Source organism: Pseudophryne corroboree, chromosome 5, assembly GCF_028390025.1.
Source record: "Pseudophryne corroboree isolate aPseCor3 chromosome 5, aPseCor3.hap2, whole genome shotgun sequence".
NCBI lineage: Eukaryota > Metazoa > Chordata > Amphibia > Anura > Myobatrachidae > Pseudophryne > Pseudophryne corroboree.
In genome coordinates, this window is record NC_086448.1 from 275,528,912 (window position 1) to 275,553,922 (window position 25,011).

Here is a 25,011-nt window from a genome sequence, read left to right on the forward strand (position 1 = left end):
AGCGGTAACATTGCTATGGGGACCAGAGGCTTTGAGGGGTCTGGAACCAGGTTATAAAGTTGCATACCCATTTCCAATATTTGTTCACTAAGCAATTGGGCCTGATCCATTGCACAGCCTGAATTGTGTGACATTACATTTTCAGTGAGATGAGTGCGTAGTGGATGCTATAATGGTAAGGGGGCACTGTAATGAGGCACTATTTGAACTGGAGGGCACTGTCATATGCCAAAATCTGATCTGCTCATTGTAATTTGGAGGGCACTATAATGTTACATAAGAAGAACTGGAGCACTGTAATGTGGCACAATATGAAATGGAGGCACTATAATGTGGCATAATATGAACTGGGGACACTGTAACGTGGCATAATTTGAACTGGAGGAAACTCTAATGGGGCACAATATGAACAGGGGGCACTGTAATGTTGCATAATATGAATTGGGGACATTGTATCCTATAATATGAGTTGGGGGTACTGTGCTGCATAATGTGTCTGGCAGCCCTACAAAGTGACTTAATGTAAACTAGGAAACTACAATGGTTCATAAAATAAACTAGGGCACTACTATGGGGCATAATATTAACTAGGGGAATACTATGGTTCAGAAAATGAACTAGGGCACTATTATGGTGCATAAAATGAATAACTGCTGCAGAGAGGTGTCTCTCAAGAAGCATCGGGACAGGGTCCTCTTCAATATGTTGCTATGGGGTCCACAAAGTCCTGGTTATGCCCCTAGTGTACACACTGGTTCTCATGGATCAAAGCTTTGAGCGAAGTGGGGTTCTATACAGCTCACCAGCCAGGGAATGTATGCTGCTTGCAGGTAGTGGTACAGGATGCTGGAACAGCTTCATACAGGAAATTATTGGTATTTGTTACGTGCTATCCAGGAGAGTTCTGTCTCCTGCCATGTCACTTCTCATACAGTCTTACTTAGGGCCTAATTCAAACCTGATCGCTGTTGTTCAAAATCACACAGCGGCCGATTATCGAAAGACTACACATGGGTTGCATCGCAATGCGCAGGCATGAGCCCAAACAGCAACATAATAGTGCAAAAATTTTGATCACTAGGCGTACGCAAGGTGATTGACAGGAAGCAGACATTTGGGGGTGGTAACTGGCCAGTTTCTGGGAGTGTCAGGAAAACGCAGGCATTCCCAAGCGTTTTCATGGAGGGTGCATGACATCAGCTCTGGCTTTGAACAGCCTGATTCTATCGCACTGTAGGAGTAAGTCCTGGGCTATGCACAGACTGGAAAAATCATTAGATGGTGAGTGAGTTGCAAACGAATTTGCAGCTGACCGCTGTCTGGCGAAGTTTTCGCACGGCGTACGCATGCATTCGCACACTTGCACGGGGCGATCAGGTCTGCATTAGGCCCTTAGTACTAAATAAAGACTCTACAACATGGCTGCAGTCACATGGTAGAGCAGCACATCAGATTGAAGGACAGACCTCCCTGGGTCCGAATGCCCAGCATGTATGCACAGTAAGAAGACGATTATTAATGATTTTTATAGTGCAACATATTACAATGCAGTACACTAAAGCATTATTGGGATCAGTGGCATCTCTATAATGGATGCTGTGTGTGCGGTGCACATAGGCCCCTGGGTCCAGGGGTCCCACAACGCACACCCTGTACAAGTGCTGTAACTAGGCATTTTTGCTCTGTGTGCAAGAAACAGGATCGGCGCACCACCCATACTTAAAAATGTAGGGGTGTGGCTTCATGGGGAATGGGCGTGACCACAAAATAATACCAATTCATATTACGCTGTACAGTAGTCTCCATTATTCAAATGACATCGCACAGTAGCGCCACTTACACACATTACACCAGGTAGAGCGTCTTTTACACATTACACCAGGTAGAGCCCTTGTCACACATCACACCAGGTAGAGCCCCCTTTTACACATTTCGGCAGGTAAAGTCACATTTTACATAGTAAGACAGGTAAATTCACCTTTTGCACATTACGGCAGGTAAAGTCACACTTGACAAAGTATGGACGGTAGAGCCCCCATTTACACAGTAGGCAGGTAGAGTCTCCTTTTACACATTACAGTTTATCTATAACACCCCCCCCCCTCCCCCCAGATATCCTGGGTCTGCCCCTGTGCCTGCCCACCTTCCCCCATTCTCTCCTCTCCCATGTTGCGCTGATTGATGAGTTTACCTTATGTCCCTTCAAGTTCAGACTGCAGCAGCTAGGGGAGCAGGCAGATCTCAGCTTATACAGGACGGGCACTGCAGCACAGATCAGTCTGCACACAGGGGGGCCAGGCACCTGGTGCTGCTGAAAGATCCTGCGGGTGGGGGTTCGGGCATTGCTGCTCGCAGTTCAGCATTACCACGAGTGGGGGGTTAGCCATTACGCGCGGCTCAGCGTTACCATGAGGGGGTGGTTGTGCATTAATGCTCGTGGCTCATTGTTACCACGAGGGAGGGAGGGAGGGGAGTTCGGGCATTAATGCTCGCAGCTCAGCGTACCACGAGGGAGGAGGGAGGAGGGAGGAAGGAGGAAGGAGAGAGGGAGGGGGGGTCGGCCAATACTGCCCGCAGCTGCACTTTAAGCTCCAGCTTGGCGGAGAGGGAAGGCAGAGCTGACATTCAGGGACCTATCAACTATAGATTGTGGTGGCTGCTGGTTGTGCCCCAGGTCATCTTGTGCTGTATGCAAGGCACACAGTGCACATACCTAGTTACGGCCCTGCCCTGTACCCATTTTTACAATACTTATCTCTCCAGAGTTCCATGTCAGTGGCAGCAACCTTGCATAAATCACCAGGAAAATGGTATGGCAGCCATTTTTCCAGTGTTTTGCACAGGTGCAGTAGGAAAATCACTGGGAAAAAGGACATTGTGCATTTTCGCAGGAGTCCTTCATATACGTAGTAGACTGCACATGGGCCCCCTCCTCTCTTAATATGTCCCTGACTGGCATTATGACAGCCAAATTCAGAAAGCTATAAAATGTAGAGGGCCTCATGTAAGACAGCTTCAACCTACAGCAGTTGTGGGCAACAGTGGTCCTAACTATGATCACATGTGGCCCTCATGAGTTCCCTCTCTTTCCCCTCCTGAAACTGAGTGAAAGCAGTACATTCCTGTTACTCCTTAATTAGTTGGCACTAAGCTATAGGCTACTAAATCCACCATGCAGCACATGACAACAGATATATACATACCTCCCAACTTTTATTATAGGAGATTCGGGACTGTTCTCGGGAAAAGGGGGTGTGGCTTCACGGCAATACCGTGACCATCTGCCATGACTCCATTTTTTTCACAGTGGAGGCATGGCCAGCGCTGTGTGAGCTGCTGGCATGCCCCCAGTCTCTCGATCTCCTGTGAATAGATGCTGAGCGCATGCGCACAGCGTCTGTTCTCAGGCGCTGCTCTGCTAAGAGCAGCAGTGACAGGAGCCTCCCAACTGCCTCCACCCCCACCGCGAGATACTGCGACCTGCGGGTGGGACAGTCCCAAAAATTGGGACTGTCCTGCGAAAATCAGGACAGTTGGGAGGTATGCATATGTGACTTAACATGTTGCATGGGGAGAACATCCACTAAGGATTTTCTGATTGCACACTGGATCTGGTCTTTTACAGTGCTGGTCTTACAGATTATTTAGGGGTATAATGAGGTTGAGGTATTTTATATGTAAGAGCTTGGACCACAACACAGGCATGATAGCTCTACCATAAAAAAGAAAGAGACTAAACGGTGGAAATTCAGTGTTACAAGCTAGATCAGTAATGTTCAATCGTTGGACAACAAATGCATAATTATGAAGTACACCCTTGCTAACAATGTCCTGATCTTGCTAGCAATGAACTGGGACCTCACCCAAAGCCTCCGAATATGCACAAGAAAGGATAGCTAAAACAGCTGTAGCGAAATGGGTCATGAGCCTGCATTCTTGTGCAGTCTCATAAACCATTGTTCATAAAGGTGGACTTACTGTAACAGTGGACAGTGTGGTTTTGGTAAGGGACTATGCAACCAGAATAAGCACTATCTTGTGGTGCGGTATCAGCCTATAATATACAGTTACCATAGTTTAGTAGGAGGGTTGTTATTTTTGTGTGGGGTTATTAGGAAACTGGGCATTGATACACAAGCATAGATGTTATCTAATGCATAATGATCCAGCCACATTGCAGAGGTTCTTTGTGGGTTGTATGATGTGGTCACACAGCAATGTTGGCCAAGGGTCTGGAGGATGAGAAAGTGACGAAAAAAGATGTGAGGATATGTGTGGACTGTACAGAGGGGATGCAATTGGATAAGATTATGAAGGTGCCAAAGTCAAATTGCATATTTCAATATTTAGAATACGCTATGGCATTTATTAATGGGTGCATCTACGATGCACGCGTCAATACGGTAAGGCGCGAATTACCATAACGGCAAGTTACTGTGCGCATTACGGTAGAGGATGCAAATATCATACTGAGACAAAAATAGCAAATAATTCTTACACACACTCAAATGTAGTATCTCCAGGAATACACATCAAATAGTTTCTTAAACATATCAGACTGCTTAACCAGCCATTGCAAACATACAATGGAGGGTTCTTTACTCACAGACTTTTGTTCTGTTGGAAAGGTAAATACCTTATGTGTGCCTTATTGTAAGCACAAACAATTGTTGTGTGTCGAGTCAATAGATCCTGGACTGTCATTGTTACACTAGAGGTCAGAACAAACAAGAACACAATATAACATACAAAACCCAAACACAAGCCAGACTCTTGTTTGCTTAATACCTTTAAATGATTTAAGCAAGACCACCAAAAGGTGACATTCAATATCGTACAGGCCAGACATTGATGTATGATATGTCAAATATATAACATTTATATTTTCCTACACATAGTTTTAAATACATCTAACCCACGGTTTATATATATTTCATAACATAATTATAATAGCAGGAAACCATATATATACTGTATATATATATATCACGAGGATGGAATTAAGGATACCGTGTGTGGGATCAAATTGTTCAGGGTCACATAAGCAGTAATCTGGTGGTTGCGAAGATATTGTCACATATTGCGGCAACAAGTGATTAGCAATAACGGATTCATGTATATTACTGTATGAAAATGTGGTGGGTTTGATTGGTCTTGGGGCGGGAACTCAGATGTAAACAGCAGTAATCACATCTCAGGACTTAGTCATCGCCCACCGTTTGAGCCGACCAATGATCCCCAGTGTACTGGATATGTCCCTCCCCAGGACCAATAGCAGAAGACCCAGCCCCAGACAAGTACCTTCTCCAATACACAGTATATAAGTATTTTCCCTCACCTAGGAAGCTCAGTTGTTGCTGATTCTAAAATGGAGATGACTGTCCACTGAGCAAAGGGTGATGTATACTGGCTGTGACTGCTACCCATGTAACTGTAACTCTGTAACCCTATCTTATACTTATTTATGTTATATTGAATGATATACTGTACATATGTTATTTTGTATGCATAACTTTTAACATCAAATAAATATATATATATATATATATATATATATACCTCTGAGCGTTGGTCCTCAGTATACCATGTGTGTGACTACTTGCTTTCTCTTAAGGGACATAGTGCTGCAACGTTTAGCGCACTATTTTCGTATATGGTAATAAGACACAATTTGCGTCTGCAGTATATAATAACACTGGTATGTAAATGGATATTAGAAATTATGGACTTTTCACAAAGGTGGTTCCAGAATTAGATAAGCTTGCCTGAAGAGGTGTGTTTTTATGGAACGCTTCAATGTTTGGAGACTAGAGGAGAGTTTTATTGTGCATGGGATGGCAATCCACAGAGTGGGTGCAGTCTTGGATTATTTTATTACCCAAAAACCTCCCTTCACCCATCTAAGAGAACCACGTGATGAGTCCCTCCACTAGGATCTGCTATCTAGGAAAGGAGGATTGAAGAAGAAAAAAGAGCTTGGGGGTTTCCTTAAATAATAACCTTTAACTGATGCCACTTAAGAAGATGTTTATCACAAATAATTTGCCTGTTTACTTTCTTTCGTTTGTAACTAAATCTACCAGTCATGTATCGGCCTCATCCCTTTACTATTCTATTCTTTGTATCTGATTGGTAAATTTATGCACAGAGGTAAGACCAGGGTCTGAATATGAATTGGATTTATCAGTTAAGAGTGGACCTCAATGCTTTTTACATATGTGCTATTGTTTTTGTAATCTGCAGGGTATGTCTCTGAATTCTAGCACATATTACTCTTGAGAGCTGCTCCACAAAAGTAAATTCCACTTTTTATATTTAAAAAACAATGCTCAATAGCTTAAAATAAAAATAAACATTTTGCACATTTTGTTCATAGTTAGCATGTACAGTAATATAATACATTTGGTAAAGGGCCAGATTTCTGGAATTAATGTGCACAAAGCCCCTCTGGGTCTCCTATTATGTACGGGGTAGGTCCAATTGCTTAGAGTAAAATTGGGGCACTGCCTGCTGGGTGCACATTTCAATTAATGAAATAAGAATAGTGTGTTTAGTGAAATAATTTTTTTCTTTTTTTTCTGGAGTGGGTCACTTTTTGGTTTCTCCATACTTACCAACTCTCCCAGAGAGCCCAGGAGAGCCACGAATTTTGGGGTACTCTCCCATTTTCCAGGGAGAGTGAGGAATTGTGCCTGACTCCCAGAAAGTGGGTGGCCCAGGGGTTTAATGATACAATGATGCAATTCGTACTGAGTTTTGTCATTGTGGTTCTGCCCCCGACTTCAATTGCCTTCTCCAAGACTCTTCTCGAGAGGGTTTTAGAAAAGTTAACAAATAATATTTCACTGAACTTATATGGTTGATGATGTCTTCTGTCAAGCACAACTACTATGGTCAGCCTAATCTCATCTCATCTCATCTCATCATGTGATCAGATGCTTCTAAGCAGTGGAAGGGAAAAAATAAGATTTTACTCACCGGTAAATCTATTTCTCGTAGTCCGTAGTGGATGCTGGGACTCCGTAAGGACCATGGGGGATTAGCGGCTCCGCAGGAGACTGGCCACAACTAAAGAAAGCTTTAGGACTACCTGGTGTGCACCGGCTCCTCCCACCAAGACCCTCCTCCAGACCTCAGTTAGGATACTGTGCCCGGAAGAGCTGACACAACAAGGAAGGATTTTGAATCCCGGGTAAGACTCATACCAGCCACACCAATCACACCGTACAACTCGTGATACTATACCCAGTTAACAGTATGAAATATAACTGAGCCTCTCAACAGATGGCTCAACAATAACCCTTTAGTTAGGCAATAACTATAAACAAGTATTGCAGACAATCCGCACTTGGGATGGGCGCCCAGCATCCACTACGGACTACGAGAAATAGATTTACCGGTGAGTAAAATCTTATTTTCTCTGACGTCCTAAGTGGATGCTGGGACTCCGTAAGGACCATGGGGATTATACCAAAGCTCCCAAACGGGCGGGAGAATGCGGATGACTCTGCAGCACCGAATGAGCAAACTCTAGGTCCTCCTCAGCCAGGGTATCAAACTTGTAGACTCTTACAAAAATGTTTTAACCCGACCAAGTAACAGCTCGGCAAAGTTGTAAAGCCGAGACCCCTCGGGCAGCCGCCCAAGAAGAGCCCACTTTCCTCGTGGAATGGGCTTTTACAGATTTAGGGTGCGGCAGTCCAGCCGCAGAATGTGCAAGTTGAATCGTGCTACAGATCCAGCGAGCAATCGTCTGCTTAGAAGCAGGAGCACCCAGCTTGTTGGGTGCATACAGGAGAAATAGCGATTCAGTTTTCCTGACTCCAGCTGTCCTGGAAACATATACTTTTCAGGGCCCTGACTACGTCCAGTAACTTGGAATCCTCCAAGTCCCAAGTAGCCGCAGGCACCACAATAGGTTGGTTCACATGAAAAACTGATACCACCTTAGGAAGGAATTGGGAACGAGTCCTCAATTTCGCCTTATCCAAATAAAATACAGATAAGGGCTTTTGTATGACAAAGCCGCCAATTCTGATACACGCCTGGCCGACGCCAAGGCCCACAGAATGACCACTTTCCACGTGAGGTAGTATAGCTCCACGGATTTAAGTGGCTCAACCCAATGCGACTTCAGGAAATCCAACACCACGTTGAGATCCCACGGTGCCACTGGAGGCACAAACGGGGCTGACTATGCAGCACTCCCTTAACAAAAGTCTGAACTTCAGGCAGTGAAGCCAGTTCAATTTTGGAAGAAAATCGATAGAGCCGAAATCTGGACCTTAATGGAACCCAATTTTAGGCCCATAGTCACCTCTGACTGTAGGAAGTGCAGAAATCGACCTAGCTGAAATTTCTCCTTTGGGGCCTTCCTGGCCTCACAGTACGCAACATATTTCCGCCATATGCGGTGATAATGGTTTGCGTTCACTTCTTTCCTAGCTTTAAATAGCGTAGGGATAACTTCCTCCGGAATTCCCTTTTCCTTCAGGATCCGGCGTTCAACCGCCATGCCGTCAAACGCAGCCGCGGTACGTCTTGGAACAGACAGGCCCCCTGCTGCAGCAGGTCCTGTCTGAGCGGCAGAGGCCATGGGTCCTCTGAGATCATTTCTTGGAGTTCTGGTTACCAAGCTCTTCTTGGCCAACCCGGAACAATGAGTATAGTTCTTACTCCTCTCCTTCTTATTATTCTCATTACCCTGGGTAAGAGAGGCAGAGAAGGGAACACATACACCGACTGGTACACCCACGGTGTTACCAGAGCGTCCACAGCTATCGCCTGAGGGTCCTTGACCTGGCGCAATATCTTTGTAACTTTTAGTTGAGGCGGGACGCCATCATGTCCACCTGTGGCCTTTCCCAACGGTGTACAATCATTTGGAAGACTTCTGGATGAAGTCCCCACTCTCCCGGGTGGAGGTCGTGTCTTCTGAGTTAGTCTGCTTCTCAGTTGTCCACTCCGGGAATGAACACTGCTGACAGTGCTAACACATGATTTTCCGCCCATCGGAGAATCCTTGTGGCTTCTGCCATCGCCATCCTGCTTCTTGTGCCGCCCTGTCGGTTTACATGAGCGACCGCCGTGATGTTGTCTGACTGGATCAGCACCGGCCGGTGTTGAATCAGGTTCTAGCCTGACTTAGGGCATTGTAAATGGCCCTTAGTTCCAGAATATTCATGTGTAGGGAAGTCTCCTGACTTTTCCATAGCCTTGGAAGTTTCTTCCCTGTGTGACTGCCCCCCAGCCTCGAAGGCTGGCATCCGTGGTCACCAGGACCCAGTCCTGTATGCCGAATCTGCGGCCATCTAGAAGATGAACACTCTGCAGCCACCACAACAGCGACACCCTGGCCCTTGGAGACAGGGTTATCCGCCGATGCATCTGAACATGTGACCCGGACCACTTGTTCAACAGATCCCACTGGAAAATCCTTGCATGGGACCTGGCGAATGGAGTTTCTTCGTAAGAAGCTACCATCTTTCCCAGGGCTCGCGTGCATTGATGCACCGACACCTGTATACGTATTAGGAGGTCTCTGTCTAGAGACGACAACTCCTTGGACTTCTCCTCCGGGAGAAACCCTTTTTATCCTGTTCTGTGTCCAGAACCATACCCAGGAACAGTAGACGCGTCATAGGAACCAGCTGCGACTTTGGAATATTCAGAATCCAGCCGTGCTGTTGTAGCACTTCCCGAGATAGTGCTACTCCGACGAACAACTGCTCCCTGGACCTCGCCTTTATAAGGAGATCGTCCAAGTACGGGATAATTATTTCGGCCATTACCTTGGTAAATACCTCGGTGCCGGGGACAGACCAACGGCAATGTCTGGAATTGGTAATGACAATCCTGTACCACAATTTTGAGGTACTCCTGGTGAAGAGGGTAAATAGGGACATGAAGGTAAGCATCCTTGATGTCCAGTGATACCATGAAATTCTCCAGGCTTGCAATAATCGCCCTGAGCGATTCCATTTTGAACCTGAACCTTCGTATATAAGTGTTCAAGGCTTTCAATTTTAGAATGGGTCTCACCGAACCGTCTGGTTTCGGTACCACAACATTTTGGAATAGTAACCCCGGCCTTGTTGAAGGAGGGGTACCTTGATTTCACCTGCTGGAAGTACAGCTTGTGAATTGCCGCCAGTACTACCTTTCTCCGAGGGCAGCAGGCAAGGCTGATGTGAGGTAACGGCGAGGGGGAGTCGCCTCGAACTCCAGCCTGTATCCCTGTGATACTATTTGCAGAACCTAGGGATCCACCTGTGGGCAAGCCCACTGGTCCCTGAAGTTCCCGAGACGCGCCCCTACCGCACCTGTCTCCACCTGTGGAGCCCCAGCGTCATGCGGTGGACTCAGAGGAAGCGGGGGAAGATTTTTGATCCTGGGAACTGGCTGCTGGTGCAGCTTTTTCCTTCTTCCCTTGTCTCTGTGCAGAAAGGAAGCGCCTTTGACCCGCTTGCTTTTCTGAAGCCGAAAGGACTGTACCTGAAAACACGGTGCTTTCTTAGGCTGTGAGGAAACCTGAGGTAAACATTTTTCTTCACAGCTGTTGCTGTGGATACGAGGTCTCAGAGATTATCCCCAAACAATTTCTCACCCTTATAAGGCAGAATCTCCATGTGCCTTTTACAGGCAGCATCACCTGCCCACTGCTGGGTTTCTAATACCCTCCTGGCAGAATGGACATTGCATTAATTCTGGATGCCAGCCGGCAAATATCCCTCTGTGCATCCTTTATATATAAGACGGCGTCTTTAATATGCTCTATGTTAGCAAAATATTATCCCTGTCTTAGAGTATTAATATTATCTGACAGGGTATCAGACCACGCTGCAGCAGCACTATTTATGCTGAGGCAATTGCAGGTCTCAGTATATAACCTGAGAGTGTATATACAGACTTCAGGATAGCCTCCTGCTTTTTATCAGCAGGCTCCTTCAAGGTGGCCGTATCCTAAGACGGCAGTGCCACCTTTTTTGACAAACGTGTGAGCGCCTTATCCACCCTAAGGGATATCTCCCAACGTGACCTATCCTCTGGCGGGAAAGGGTACGCCATCAGTAACTTTTTAGAAATTACCAGTTTCTTATTGGGGGAACCCACGCTTCTTTACACACTTCATTCATTCATCTGATGGGGGAACAAAACACTGGCTGCTTTTTCTCCCCAAAAATAAAACCCCTTTTATGTGGTACTTGGGTTCATGTCAGAAATGCGTAACACATTTTTCATTGCCGAGATCATGTAACGGATGTTCCTAGTGGATTGTGTATATGTCTCAACCTCAAAAAGTTCCAATACTGGTCAAGCAATAAGCTTCCACCAGATCTGGAGGGTAACCCGCACCGAGATTAGTAAATTATGATGTCGATCACAGAGTTGGAGTGCCTATTGTCATATCTAATTACACCCTATTTTAGGGATTCGCATGGATCAGTATATATATGAGACAAAATTAGGAGGCTCACAAAGGTGCTACCTACTGGTTTAAACAAGGATATGGAGTCAAATCCCCATAGAAAGGGGAAAAGGAAAAGAAACCAGATAAATTTAAGGTGCACTCATCCAACTACTAACTCATCAATATGATTGTTGTTATAGAACATATATATCCACAGCAGCAATATCAAATAAAGGCTTAAATGCTCAATAACCTAAAATGATATAGAGGTTTATTTTATTATTCATTTATATGGGACTCAATTGTCCTTTATTCAAATTAGAGCGAAATATTAAAATTCATAGAGTAAGAAACAGAGAATAGAAAGTGACAGAAATGGAATATATGTGAATAAAGATTTAAAAACAAAGCTAATGTGTTTGTCCCTTCATATATTTTCCTGTGTTTATTTCAATTGTGCATTCACATACATATATTTGTGCAGCACTGTATCAGTGCTATCTTTTTATGAGATCTACAGTTTTCATATTCATTGGAGCCTGTTATGCTGCAATAGAGGGAAATATGCTGTCTTGCTTTGAAGTTACAAACTGTTACATCAAATTGTAACCAAGTTTCTCTCCACTCCTGCCCTTAAGGCTGTAATAATGATAACTTGATTGTAATGTTACAAATGGGGGAGTGAAACAATGTTGCTGAATATGTAACTTGTGCCTGAGATCCTAAAATGTCACATAGTGCAGAGAATGCTGGTATGACATTATATAAATAGACTCAGTGTTTGAGAGAAATGATGGGGATGAACCTGGGTAAACAATTTCACTGCCCTATGTTAAAGGCTGTCTACTTTACAGAACTTAAAAATCTCTGACCCCAGTTGCTGCTATTAATAATGCATGGATAAATGTGCTGGAGAGATGGGTTTAATATATCCCAATATGATGTTAATCCACAATGTTTTACACCTTATGTATAAGTTTAGGCTTTAGCTATGTGTTCCCGTGTCAGTAATAATGTTTAAAATGTGCAATTAATATACAACATACATGTGAGACCTATAGTGCATTATCAGGAGCCAAACCTGCTCATTTTAGAGAGGAGTCTTTAAATGTATTTATATTCACCTGAAATTCCATCTGTATGCTGTGGGATAGCTGATGGGATCATCCCCATCATTTCTCTCAAACACTGAGTCTATTTATATAATGTCATACCAGCCAGTGGCAGTAAAATGGACTAGATTACCTCTGTGTAGAGGAGTGTCCAGGCCTTCACTTCTATCACGTTGAAAATATGGGGGATACCGCACTGATCCTTTATGCTAAGCTCATTAGCATAAATAAACCAAGATTAAACAAATATAGGGGGAAAATTCCAGTTAAGCTACAACCACACATAGCTACCAAGCAGGTCCCGTTTAGCGCCCACACATGTGCAGCAGTCTCGGCAGTTTCAATGTATGTGTTCGCACAGTGCGGCTGAAATCCTGTGTGTCACTGGCCGGATCCTGTTCTGCGGCATTCCACATAACAGGATCCGTGTGAACACAGAACCCCCTCCCGGCCAAGCGAGTCCCATTCAGCAGGACCCGCTTGGCGGCTATGTGTGGCCCCAGCCTTAATGTTTATATTGGTGGTGCACCCTGAGTCAGTGTTTTACTGGACAAAACAAAGGAGAGCACTCTTGAAATTAATCAGAAGAAGACTAGAATATTAGAATATTAGAAAGTTAAAACATATTGTATTTTATACATTTTTTATTAAGAATCAGACAATGGGTGTATCCTAAACAAACATATAAACAACATACATAAAAGATAAAAACTTAACATCAATGGTTTCTCAATTATAAATGATGCATAAGATAATTCCATATTGGGAGGACCAGATGTGCGGTAATAGTAGTCAGTAGTAGTCAGGACCCAAACTGGGTTGATATTGTATGGACTCACGGTTATGCTCAAAAGTTAATATTTAAGTGTTATTCATCAAGGCCCTCATTCCGAGTTGTTCGCTCGGTAAAAATCTTCGCATCGCAGCGATTTTCCGCTTAGTGCGCATGCGCAATGTCCGCACTGCGACTGCGCCAAGTAAATTTGCTATGAAGTTAGGATTTTTACTCACGGCTTTTTCTTCGCTCAGGCGATCGTAGTGTGATTGACAGGAAATGGGTGTTTCTGGGCGGAAACAGGCCGTTTTATGGGCGTTTTGGAAAAAACGCTACCGTTTCCGGAAAAAACGCAGGAGTGGCCGGAGAAACGGAGGAGTGTCTGGGCGAACGCTGGGTGTGTTTGTGACGTCAAACCAGGAACGACAAGCACTGAACTGATCGCAGATGCCGAGTAAGTCTGAAGCTACTCAGAAACTGCTACGAGGTGTGTAATCGCAATATTGCGAATACATCGTTCGCAATTTTAAGATGCTAAGATTCACTCCCAGTAGGCGGCGGCTTAGCGTGAGCAACTCTGCTAAAATCGCCTTGCGAGCGAACAACTCGGAATGAGGGCCCAAATTATATAAGCATTCATATAACAGGAATTTACCTGCAAATAAATTCACACCTTAATTGCATGAATAAGTGACATAGAAATGAAGAACTTGCTATAGAGAGAACTGAGAGAAATGAACGTACATATTTGTACAGAAAAAGTAGTGAATTTGCTCTTAGCGTTAGGCACAGAGTATGGCAATCACTCCAAACTCTACTAAACTAGGTCTTCATATGAGATCTCCCATCCAAATACTGACCAAGTCCAACACTGCTTAGCTTCCAAGATTGGACTGAGTCGGGCATTTACAGAGTGGTATGATAGTAGAGGTGTAATTACCCTTTCTACTGTGGGATCACTGATGAGAGTTCACATAATGTAAAGATATGAAGTAATTTAGAGTTAGAAAGGGTTGAAAATATATAGGTGGATCTGCTGCCAGCGTTAGGAAAAAGTAAGTATGTGGTGTAATCCCAGGTCTCTACCATATACCAATGAATCGCTGGTGAGAGTCCAGAAATATAGCAAGAAAAGGAGATATCAGTACTGCTAATTAGTCCTATGCAAAATTGGTCCAAGGCAATTAAATTCTATTCTTCAAAAACAAAGCAGTTACTGGGATATGACGTATATTCATCCAGTTATGTAATACACAGGAAAGAGGTGTGATCCAATGGAACAATGAATGCAACAAATTGCTGGTAGCAGTTCTATAGGACCTGTGTAATAAGAATAGACAAAAGAAGGCGGAATATAGTGTAACTTACCAAGGCAACAATGTAGCTTAACAAGGCAACAACAAGTAGCTATTGACTGTGAGATGATGATAAATGTAACAAGGTTATAAACACTATATCAGATTCAATGTCTGGGTTCCAGAATCCTGCAGTGCATATATTCCCCCAAGGATAATCAGACAAGTGGGCCAGCAGTTAAATATAATATTGGCACCATGAATTAAAAAGGATTTTAATAATGGTCACTCTCCAGGTTATCTCTCGTAATAATGAATGAATGAGGGGAGACAACAGATAGGGCAATAATAGAGGTGCAAAATTTTAATTTATTTATTAACAGTTTCTTATATAGCGCAGCATATTCCAATAGTATATTTTTATGGTTCTGAATCATATAAGTCCAGATGAAAAGCAGCCTGGTCAATATTCTTTTATGCACTGATATAAGTATCATGGCTAGCTCGTGTGTGAGCCGTCTCTCACGGAGTCTGGATCATGTGTGCAGTACATAAATCGATGCACCATTAACAGTCAATATGCACGAGTCAGGTATAGTATACACCCTATTATCCTGTCCTTGGATAAAGTAGGGCAGTTAACAGGAGGCCTTGTTAGCATTCACTATCGCATTTACCACTACTGGGCTATTGGTCCTAACATAAAGACATGGATATCAGGAACATATAGCCAACCTGTGCCTAAGAATCAGTTCCCTTTTTATACTGTAACCCCAGGGTGATTCTGGAGTCCCTCACAATTCACAGTTGCAGTAAAATGGACTAGATTACCTCTGTGTAGAGGAGTGTCCAGGCCTTCACTTCTATCACGCAGTTCACATTTGTCACGTCATCTTCTTCAGCAAAAAAAAATTCACACATTAATTTGTTATATTTATTCTTACATATACTGTATATTACAACTGCCCCAGTTTGGCAAGATAGTCCCAGTTATAAGGATTGCCCTGCCATTCCAACTTCAGAAATGTAAAGCACAATTTGATAACATGTCAAGAAATTATTCTGAACGCATTTTCTACCTACTACATACAGTATTCTCAATGACTGTATAATGGGCACTCTGAATTCTGTTGTATATGCAACATCATACATGCCTTTTCTGAAGGCATGTATGATGGTTCAATAAATACTTGTTATCCACTTCCTATGCTAAGATAAAGTATAAAGTTCCCCACAGTGCTAGTGGCGGACTGGGGCATGAAAGGCCCACCGGGGGGAGGGGAGAGGGCAGTGGTAGGGCCCCATGTTTAAGGGTGTGGCCAGTCTCCAGAGGGGTTGTGGCCAGCCACCACATTGGTTTGCCTAACAATTAGAGAGTGCATGTCCTTGGCGCCTTGGTAAACTGCTCTGTAGAAAACATATATATAATGTACAATTCAAGTGCACAGTCTGAAACCTGATCTCTAGAGGAGGAGGTGGAGGCCCCTGGCAGTGGAGCCCACTGGGGGTTTCCCCTGTACCCCTGTGGGCCAGTCCAACACTGCACAGAGCTCATTACACCATTAAACTGAAATATCTTATTGAGGATTCTTCTCATTCAAATTGTTTTTAGGGCCATCAATGTGAGGCCTATTTACTACACTGCTTATGGTCTTGTACAAACCTTTTGGACTTAATTTTGTTGAATGAGTATTTTGGAATATTTGCTCTCCAGTAGGAGGATGAGGACTTTTCTGAGGTGCAAAAGTGTTACTATCTAAGGTGGAGACTGTAGAAAGACCATTTTGTCATTGTGGATCTCTGAGATTCCCAGTATTAACTTAACGTTTCCTCAACTCTTCTTCTTGTTCACTATGGACTGCATGGAAATGTCAGTGAATACAAAGTGTAGATCTGAGAATTTTATGGACATTAGGCTTCCTTATGCACACACCCTCATTTCTCGAACTATGGAATATCTTAAACATTATTTCCAAATGACATTGTGGATCAGCACTGAGGTATTTACTAATGGTCCTTCATTTCATTGGAGATCCTTTTACTGTATATGCTCTCCCTCTCTTCTCTCCTACAATTGTGGTATAATTGTGGCAATATTTTATCTGATGCTGCATTTTTATCTTATTTTACTCAGTGTGACCCCATGTTTCTTCTTTCTGTCTCTTCTTATCATTACCCTTATTACTCTGTATTTGTGTAGGTTTGACTTTGCAGCTGTTTTATTTATTTTTAGAAACTTTATCAAATTGTTCCAGGAAATGTTATTGTTTTGTTTTATTGCACACTATATTATATTGCAAAAAAAAATACTAATAATTCTGAAAATTCTTGTAACTGTACCACATGAAAAATGCAAAGAAATTAGCACAATTCCTGTTGATTTTGGACTAAACTATGAGAACCTATCAAAATTTTGGTTCTGCATATTTGCTATGAAAAAGAATATATAAATAAGTCATGTAGCAATGCTGCATAAATATACTATGATTCCATGTGCCAAATACAATTGTAGCACGTAATACATTTTATTACTATATATTTTTGTTCACATTTTATCATATCCAAAACTAACTTTATGTTCCTGCATTTTCAAACCTGTGGTCATTTTCTGGCCTTGCTTAGTTTTTCCTTCTTATAAATAAATAATTAAAGTTAAATTTTTAGGGGCCAAAACTCTAACTTGTGCATTTTGTTAGGTTGTTCACATTCAAATACTGCTACACCAACATTTGGTGAATTGATTTTATCAGTATCCAAGTGTTACGTGTTTTAGAAGTAGCCAAATTGGCAATTACTGTTTATTTAACCTATATGCTGCTGAACTATGATTTGTGAATTTATTAGCTTATTACTGTAATTGATTTCTCCATAGGCTGTGGGAAAAAGTCAGCTACTGCACTGTGAGATAACATTTATAGCGTTCCAGAGGCTATCGTGTTAAATTAAATCTTGCCCTGGGTTAGAAGCAGATCATTTCTTCCAGAGACAGAGAGAACAAGTACACCTGCAGCAGTTTAACAGCTCTGGAGGCTGAAAGTTAATCTTGGTAGAGATGAGCGGGTTCGGTTCGTCGAGATCCGAACCCCCCCCCCCCCCCCCCCCGAATTTCACATGGTTTACATGGGTCCGAGGCAACCTTGGTTCTTCACGCGTTACTGGCAAAACCAGAACGAGGCAAAATGTCATCATCCCGCTGTCGGATTCTCGCGAGATTTGGATTCCATATAAAGAGCCGCGCGTCGCCGCCATTTTCACTCGTGCATTGTAGATTGAGCGGAGAGAACGTGGCTACGTTCTCTGCCTAAATAGCCCAATATCAGCTAAATATCAGCTCAATATCTGTGCTCAGTATCTGTGCTGCATTGTGGTGACCAGTACAGTAGTTTAGTGCTGTTCTCGCTGCTCCGTGTCAGTTCTAGTATCCTGAACAGTGCTCAATATCTGTGCTCAGTATCAGTGCTGCATTGTGGTGACCAGTATATAGTAGTACAGTACAGTAGTCCAGTGCTGTTCTCTCTGCCCAGTGTCAGTTCTAGTATTCTGAACAGTGCTCAATATCTGTGCTCAGTATCAGTGCTGCATTGTGCTGACCAGTATATAGTAGTACAGTACAGTAGTCCAGTGCTTTTCTCGCTGCCCAGTGTCAGTTCTAGTATCCTGAACAGTGCTCAATATCTGTGCTCAGTATCAGTGCTGCATTGTGATGACCAGTATATAGTAGTACAGTACAGTGGTCCATTGCTGTTCTTGCTGCTCTGTGTCAGTTCTAGTATCCTGAACAATGCTCAGTATCTGTGCTCAGTATCAGTTCTGCATTGTGGTGACCAGTATATAGTAGTACAGTACAGTAGTCCAGTGCTGTTCTCGCTGCTTCATGTCAGTTCTAGTATCCTGAACAGTGCTCAATATCTGTGCTCAGTATCAGTGCTGCATTGTGGTGACCAGTATATAGTAGTACAGTACAGTAGTCCAGTGCTGTTCTCGCTGCTCTGTGTCAGTTCTAGTATCCTGAACAGTGCTCAATATCTGTGCTCAGTATCAGTGCTGCATTGTGGTGACTAAAAGTCCAGTGTCTTGTGCTGCATCTTGCTGCTGTAGGGTGCTGTGGTAGTGTCCTGTCACTGTGCATAGGTCATCATCATTCCAGTCACAGTGGTATCTAATTCCAGACATTACTGCCGTCTAATTCCAGATACATTACTGCCATATAATTCCACACATTAAAAAATGGAGAACAAAATTGTGGAGGGTAAAATAGGGAAAGATCAAGATCCACTTCCACCTAGTGCTGAAGCTGCTGCCACTAGTCATGGCCGAGACGATGAAATGCCATCAACGTCGTCTGCCAAGGCCGATGCCCAATGTCATAGTAGAGAGCATGTAAAATCCAAAAAACAAAAGTTCAGTAAAATGACCCAAAAGTCTAAATTAAAAGCGTCTGAGGAGAAGCGTAAACTTGCCAATATACCATTTACAACATGGAGTGACAAGGAACGGCTGAGGCCCTGGCCTATGTTCATGGCTAGTGGTTCAGCTTCACATGAGGATGGAAGCACTCATCCTCCCGCTAGAAAAATGAAAAGAGTTAAGCTGGCAAAAGCACAGCAAAGGACTGTGCGTTCTTCTAAATCACAAATCCCCAAGGAGAGTCCAATTGTCAGTTGCGATGCCTGACCTTCCCAACACTGGATGGAAAGAGGTGGCTCCTTCCACCACTTGCACGCCCCTGCAAGTGCTGGAAGGAGCAACCACAGTCCAGTTCCTGATAGTCAAATTGAAGATGTCACTGTTGAAGTACACCAGGATGAGGATATGGGTGTTGCTGGCGCTGAGGAGGAAATTGACAAGGAGGATTCTGATGGAGAGGTGGTTTGTTTAAGTCAGGCACCCGGGGAGACACCTGTTGTCCGTGGGATGAATTAGGCCATTGACATGCCTGGTCAAAATACAAAAAAAAATCACCTGTTCGGTGTGGAAATATTTCAACAGAAATGCGGACAACTGGTGTCAAGCCGTGTGTTGCCTTTGTCAAGCTGTAATAAGTAAGGGTAAGGACGTTAACCACCTAGGAACATCCTCCCTTATACGTCACCTGGAGCGCATTCATCAGGAGTCATTGACAAGTTTAAAAACTTTGGGTGACAGCGGAAGCAGTCCACTGACAACTAAATCCCTTCTTCCTCTTGTACCCAAGCTCCTGTAAACCACCCCACCAACTCCCTCAATGTCAATTTCCTCCTTAGACAGGAACGCCAATAATCCTGCAGGCCATGTCACTGGCAAGTCTGATGAGTCCTCTCCTAACTGGGATTCCTCCGATGGATCCTTGAGTGTAACGCCTACTGCTGCTGGCGCTGCTGTTGTTGCTGCTGGGAGTCGATCGTCATCCCAGAGGGGAAGTCGGAAGACCACTTGTACTACTTCCAGTAAGCAATTGACTGTCCAACAGTCCTTTGCAAGGAAGGTGACTTATCACAGCAGTCATCCTGTTGCAAAGCGGATAACTCAGGCCTTGACAACTATGTTGGTGTTAAGACGTGCGTCCGTATCCGCCGTTAGTTCACAGGGACTTAGAGAATTGCTTGAGGTAGTGTGTCCCCGGTACCAAATACCATCTAGGTTCCACTTCTCTAGGCAGGCGATACCGAGAATGTACACAGACCTCAGAAAAAGAGTCACCAGTGTCCTAAAAAATGCAGTTGTACCCAATGTCCACTTAACCACGGACATGTGGACAAGTGGAGCTGGGCAGACTAAGGACTATATGACTGTGACAGCCCACTGGGTAGATTTATTGCCTCCCGCACCAAGAACAGCAGCGGCGGCACCAGTAGCAGCATCTCGCAAACGCCAACTCGTTCCTAGGCAGGCTAGGCTTTGTATCACCGCTTTCCATAAGAGGCACACAGCTGACAACCTCTTACGGAAACTGAGGAACATCATCGCAGATTGGCTTACCCCAATTGGACTCTCCTGGGGATTTGTGACATTGGACAACGCCACCAATATTGTGCGTGCATTATATGTGGACAAATTCCAGCACGTCCCATGTTTTGCACATACAATGAATTTGGTGGTGCAGAATTTTTTAAAAAATGACAGGGGCGTGCAAGAGATGCTGTCGGTGGCCCGAAGAATTGCGGGCCACTTTTGGCATTCAGCTACCGCGTGCCGAAGACTGGAGCACCAGCAAACACTCCTGAACATGCCCTGCCATCAGCTGAAGCAAGAGGTGGTAACGAGGTGGAATTCAACCCTCTATATGCTTCAGAAGATGGAGGAGCAGCAAAAGGCCATTCAAGCTTATACATCTGCCTACGATATATAGGCAAAGGAGGGGGAATGCACCTGACTCAAGCGCAGTGGATAACGATTTCAACGTTGTGCAAGGTTCTGCAACTCTTTGAACTTGCCACACGTGAAGTCAGTTCATACACTGCCAGTCTGAGTCAGGTCATTCCCCTCATCAGGCTTTTGCAGAAGCAGCTGGAGAGATTGAAGGAGGAGCTAAAATGGAGCGATTCCACTAGGCATGTGGGACTTGTGGATGGAGCCCTTAATTCGCTTAACCAGGATTCACAGGTGGTCAATCTGTTGAAATCCGAGAACTACATTTTGGCCACCGTGCTCAATCCTAGGTTTAAAGCCTACGTTGTATCTCTCTTTCCGGCAGACACAAGTCTGCAGATGTTCAAAGACCTGCTAGTGAGACAATTGTCAAGTCAAGCGGAACGTGACCCGCCAACAGCTCCTCCTTCATTTTTTCACGCCACTGGAGCTGCCAGGAGAATGATAAAATTTCCAAAACCACCCGCTGGCGGTGATGCAGGGCAGTCAGGAGCGATAGCTGACATCTGGTCCAGACTGAAGGACCTGCCAACGATTACTGACATGTTGTCTACTGTCACTGCATATGATTCTGTCACCATTGAAAGAATGGTGGAGGATTATATGAGTGACAGCATCACTGTAGGCATGTCTGACAGTCCGTACGTATACTGGCAGGAAAAAGAGGCAATTTGGAGGCCCTTGCACAAACTGGCTTTATTTTACTTAAGTTGCCCCCCCTCCAGTGTGTACTCCGAAAGAGTGTTTAGTGCAGCCGGTAACCTTGTCAGCGATCAGCGTAGGAGGTTACTTCCAGAAAATGTGGAGAAGATGATGTTCATTAAAATGAAAATGAATTATAATCAATTCCTCCGTGGAGACATTTGCCAGCAATTGCCTCCAGAAAGTACACAGGGACCTGTGATGGTGGATTCCAGTGGGGATGAATTAATGCTCTGTGAGGAGGGGGATGTACACAGTGAAAGGGGTGAGGAATCGGACGATGAGGAGGAGGTGGACATCTTGCCTCTGTAGAGCCTCCTTGTGCAAGGAGAGATTGATTGCATCTTTTTTGGTGGGGGCCCAAACCAACCAGTCATTTCAGCCACAGTCGTGTGGCAGACCCTGTCGCTGAAATGATGGGTTTGTTAAAGTGTGCATGTCCTTTTTATACAACATAAGGGTGGTTTGGAGGGCCCAAGGACAATTCCATCTTGCACCTCTTTTTTAAAAAATTTATCTTTGCATCATGTGCTGTTTGGGGACTCATTTTTTAAGTGCCATCCTGTCTGACACTGCAGTGCCACTCCTAGATGGGCCAGGTGTTTGTGCCGCCCACTTGGGTCACTTGGCTTAGTCATCCAGCGACCTTGGTGCAAATTTTAGGACTAAAAATAATATTGCGAGGTATTCAGAATAGACTGGAAATGAGTGTAAATTGTGGTTATTGAGGTTAATAATACTATAGGATCAAAATTACCCCAAAATTCTATGGTTTAAGCTGTTTTTGAGGGTTTTTTGAAAAAAACACCCGTATTCAAAACACACCCGAATCCAACAAATTCTTAGGGGAGGTTTTGCCAAAACGCATCCGAATCCAAAACACCAAACCCGAAAAATGCCCGCTGCACATCTCTAATGATAAGTATTCCCAATGTTTATGAGGATAGAGTCCAATTACAGTAATGGGAGATGATTTTAACATTTTAAGTGCATTTCTGGCTTGGGTGATTTACGTTACAACATATATCTTAGTAAGTATGTAGGTAGAAGAACTTACGGAGAAGGTATCAAATCTTGAAAAGAGAACAGGTGGAGAAATTGCCCACAGCAACCAATCAGCTGCTAATTACCATTTTATAGACTATACTTCATTAAGATTCCCCCTTAATCTAAATGAAAGAGTATATTAGGGTATATTAAGCCTAGTACCGTAAAAATATGCATTGTTATGAATAGATATTTGTATAATCACCGTTTCATTTTTCTGATTAAAGTTATAGTAACGGGTATCATCTTTATGATCTAAATTCTTTACTTAAGTTTCATTGGCCTTATTTCATGGCTATCAAGAGACAAATCAAAGGAGAATTAAAACACAGTAGCAAAACCAAATGCAGGCCATCCTACATTGGGGGTCATTCTGACCCGTTCGCACGCAGCGGTTCTTCGCTGTAAGAAAAACGCAGGCAATTCCAGGCGAACGGAGGGCGGATGTCTGACGTCAGGACCGGGACCTTCATCGCTGGAGCCGTTGCACAGGGTAAGTAACTCATACCCTGGTCTTGTTTTGTGTGAAACTTTTTTAGCATAGCAGGGCTGCACAAGCGTTCGCAACCCTGCTATGCTAAAATACACTCCCCCATAGGCGGAGATTAGTTGATCGCACCAGCAGCAAAAGTTGCTTGGTGCGATCAACTCGGAAGGAGGGCCATAATCTCTTCTATTCTGTACAAAATGCTTTGTTCTATGAGCGTATGGGTGTAAGGAGATCCATTGCTATAGGTCTCAGAGGCTTGGGGGCCCCAGACCCAGATCATCTAGTTGTCTACCAGGCTCACAAATGTGCCTGCTAAGTAACTGGGTCAGCCTTTTGAGATGCCTAGTAAGGAATCGTCAGCGCTCATATACGTGGTGGTCTCTATCTATCCCTCTCAGTAAATCTCCTCATTCATATGATCCATCTCTTGCACTCTCATTTCACCCTCACATGTACAACTAAATAAATCCAGGCATATTTATCAATATTATTTTTAGTAAAATAATGTGAAAAACATTATTTTAGTATCATCTAAAAGTGCTAATTGACATGTTTTAGTAAGCAGATCACATTTCCATACTTGTATTGGGAAATGTGATCTGCTCAAATTTACTGAAATCTAATTGTAAAAAACCACCGGAGGAAGCCCTGTGATAATAACGCTGTCTCCAGATAGCATTATTAGGACTTCCTTCTGTTTCCCCTAACCTCTAACTGATGCCACTTCAGAAGACCTCTATCACAATTAATTTGCCTGTTTACTTTCTTTCCTTTGTAACTAAATCTGCCAATCATGTATAGGCGTCATCCCTTTACTATTCTATTCTTTGTATCTGATTGGTAAATTCATGCACAGAGGTGAGACCAGGGTGTGAATATGAATTGGATTAATCAGATAAGAGTGGGCCACAATACTTTTTGGCCGTTACATATGTACTGTTGTTTTTCTAATCTGCAGGGTATGTCTCTGAATTCTAGCACATAGGACTCTTGAGAGCTGCTCCACAAAAGTAAATTCCACTTTTTATATTTAAAGAACAATTCTCAATAGCTTAAAATAAAAATAAACATTTTGCACATTTTGTTCATAGTTAGCATGTACAGTAATATAATACATTTGGTAAAGGGCCAGATTTCTGGAATTAATGTGCACAAAGCCCCTCTGGGTCTCCTGTTATGTTCAGGGTATGCCCAATTGATTAGAGTAAAATTGGGGTACTGCCTGCTAAGTGCACATTTCAAGTAAATAAATAAGAATGGTATAGTGAAATAATTATTTTTTATTTTTTGGGGGGAATGGGACATTTTTTGGTTTCTCTATACTTACCAGCTCTCCCAGAAAGCCCGGGAGAGTCATCTTTTCATTTTTCTGATTAAAGTTACAGTGACAGGTATCATTGTTAGTTTTAAACTACTGCGATGCCAACTAAATATTACATTATTAACAGGCATATTTATCAATATTATTTTTACTAAAATAATGTGAAATTTGGTGTTTTCACACCCTTTAACATTATTTTAGTATCATCTAAAAGTACTAATGGGCAATTGGTGGAGAATAAGCAAAATTCTAATCCAAGCCATTAAATTTTCATTGTTTTAGTAAGCAGATCACATTTCCCATACTTATAATGGTAAATGTGATCTGTCCAAATTTACTGAAATCTAATTGTAAAAAACTACCAGAGGAAGCCCTGTGATAATAACGCTTTCTCCATATAGCATTATTAAGACTTCCCCCAGTTTTCCCTACTCTAACTCAGCTTTCCCTGCTGCATACTGGCAGTGAAGGCTGAGTTTGGAGACGCTGCCTGAGCTTGAGATGTGGATTG

The 25,011-nt window shown here is 43.4% G+C and overlaps 1 protein-coding gene and 1 pseudogene across 1 annotated transcript in view; one reads left to right on the forward strand and one right to left on the reverse strand.

Moving 5' to 3' along the window:
- Positions 1 to 25,011, forward strand: part of LOC134929591 (collagen alpha-6(VI) chain-like) — a 177,810-nt gene that overhangs the window by 50,947 nt on the left and 101,852 nt on the right. The window lies entirely within an intron of this gene.
- LOC134930341 (5S ribosomal RNA) lies at positions 14,109 to 14,227 on the reverse strand (annotated as a pseudogene).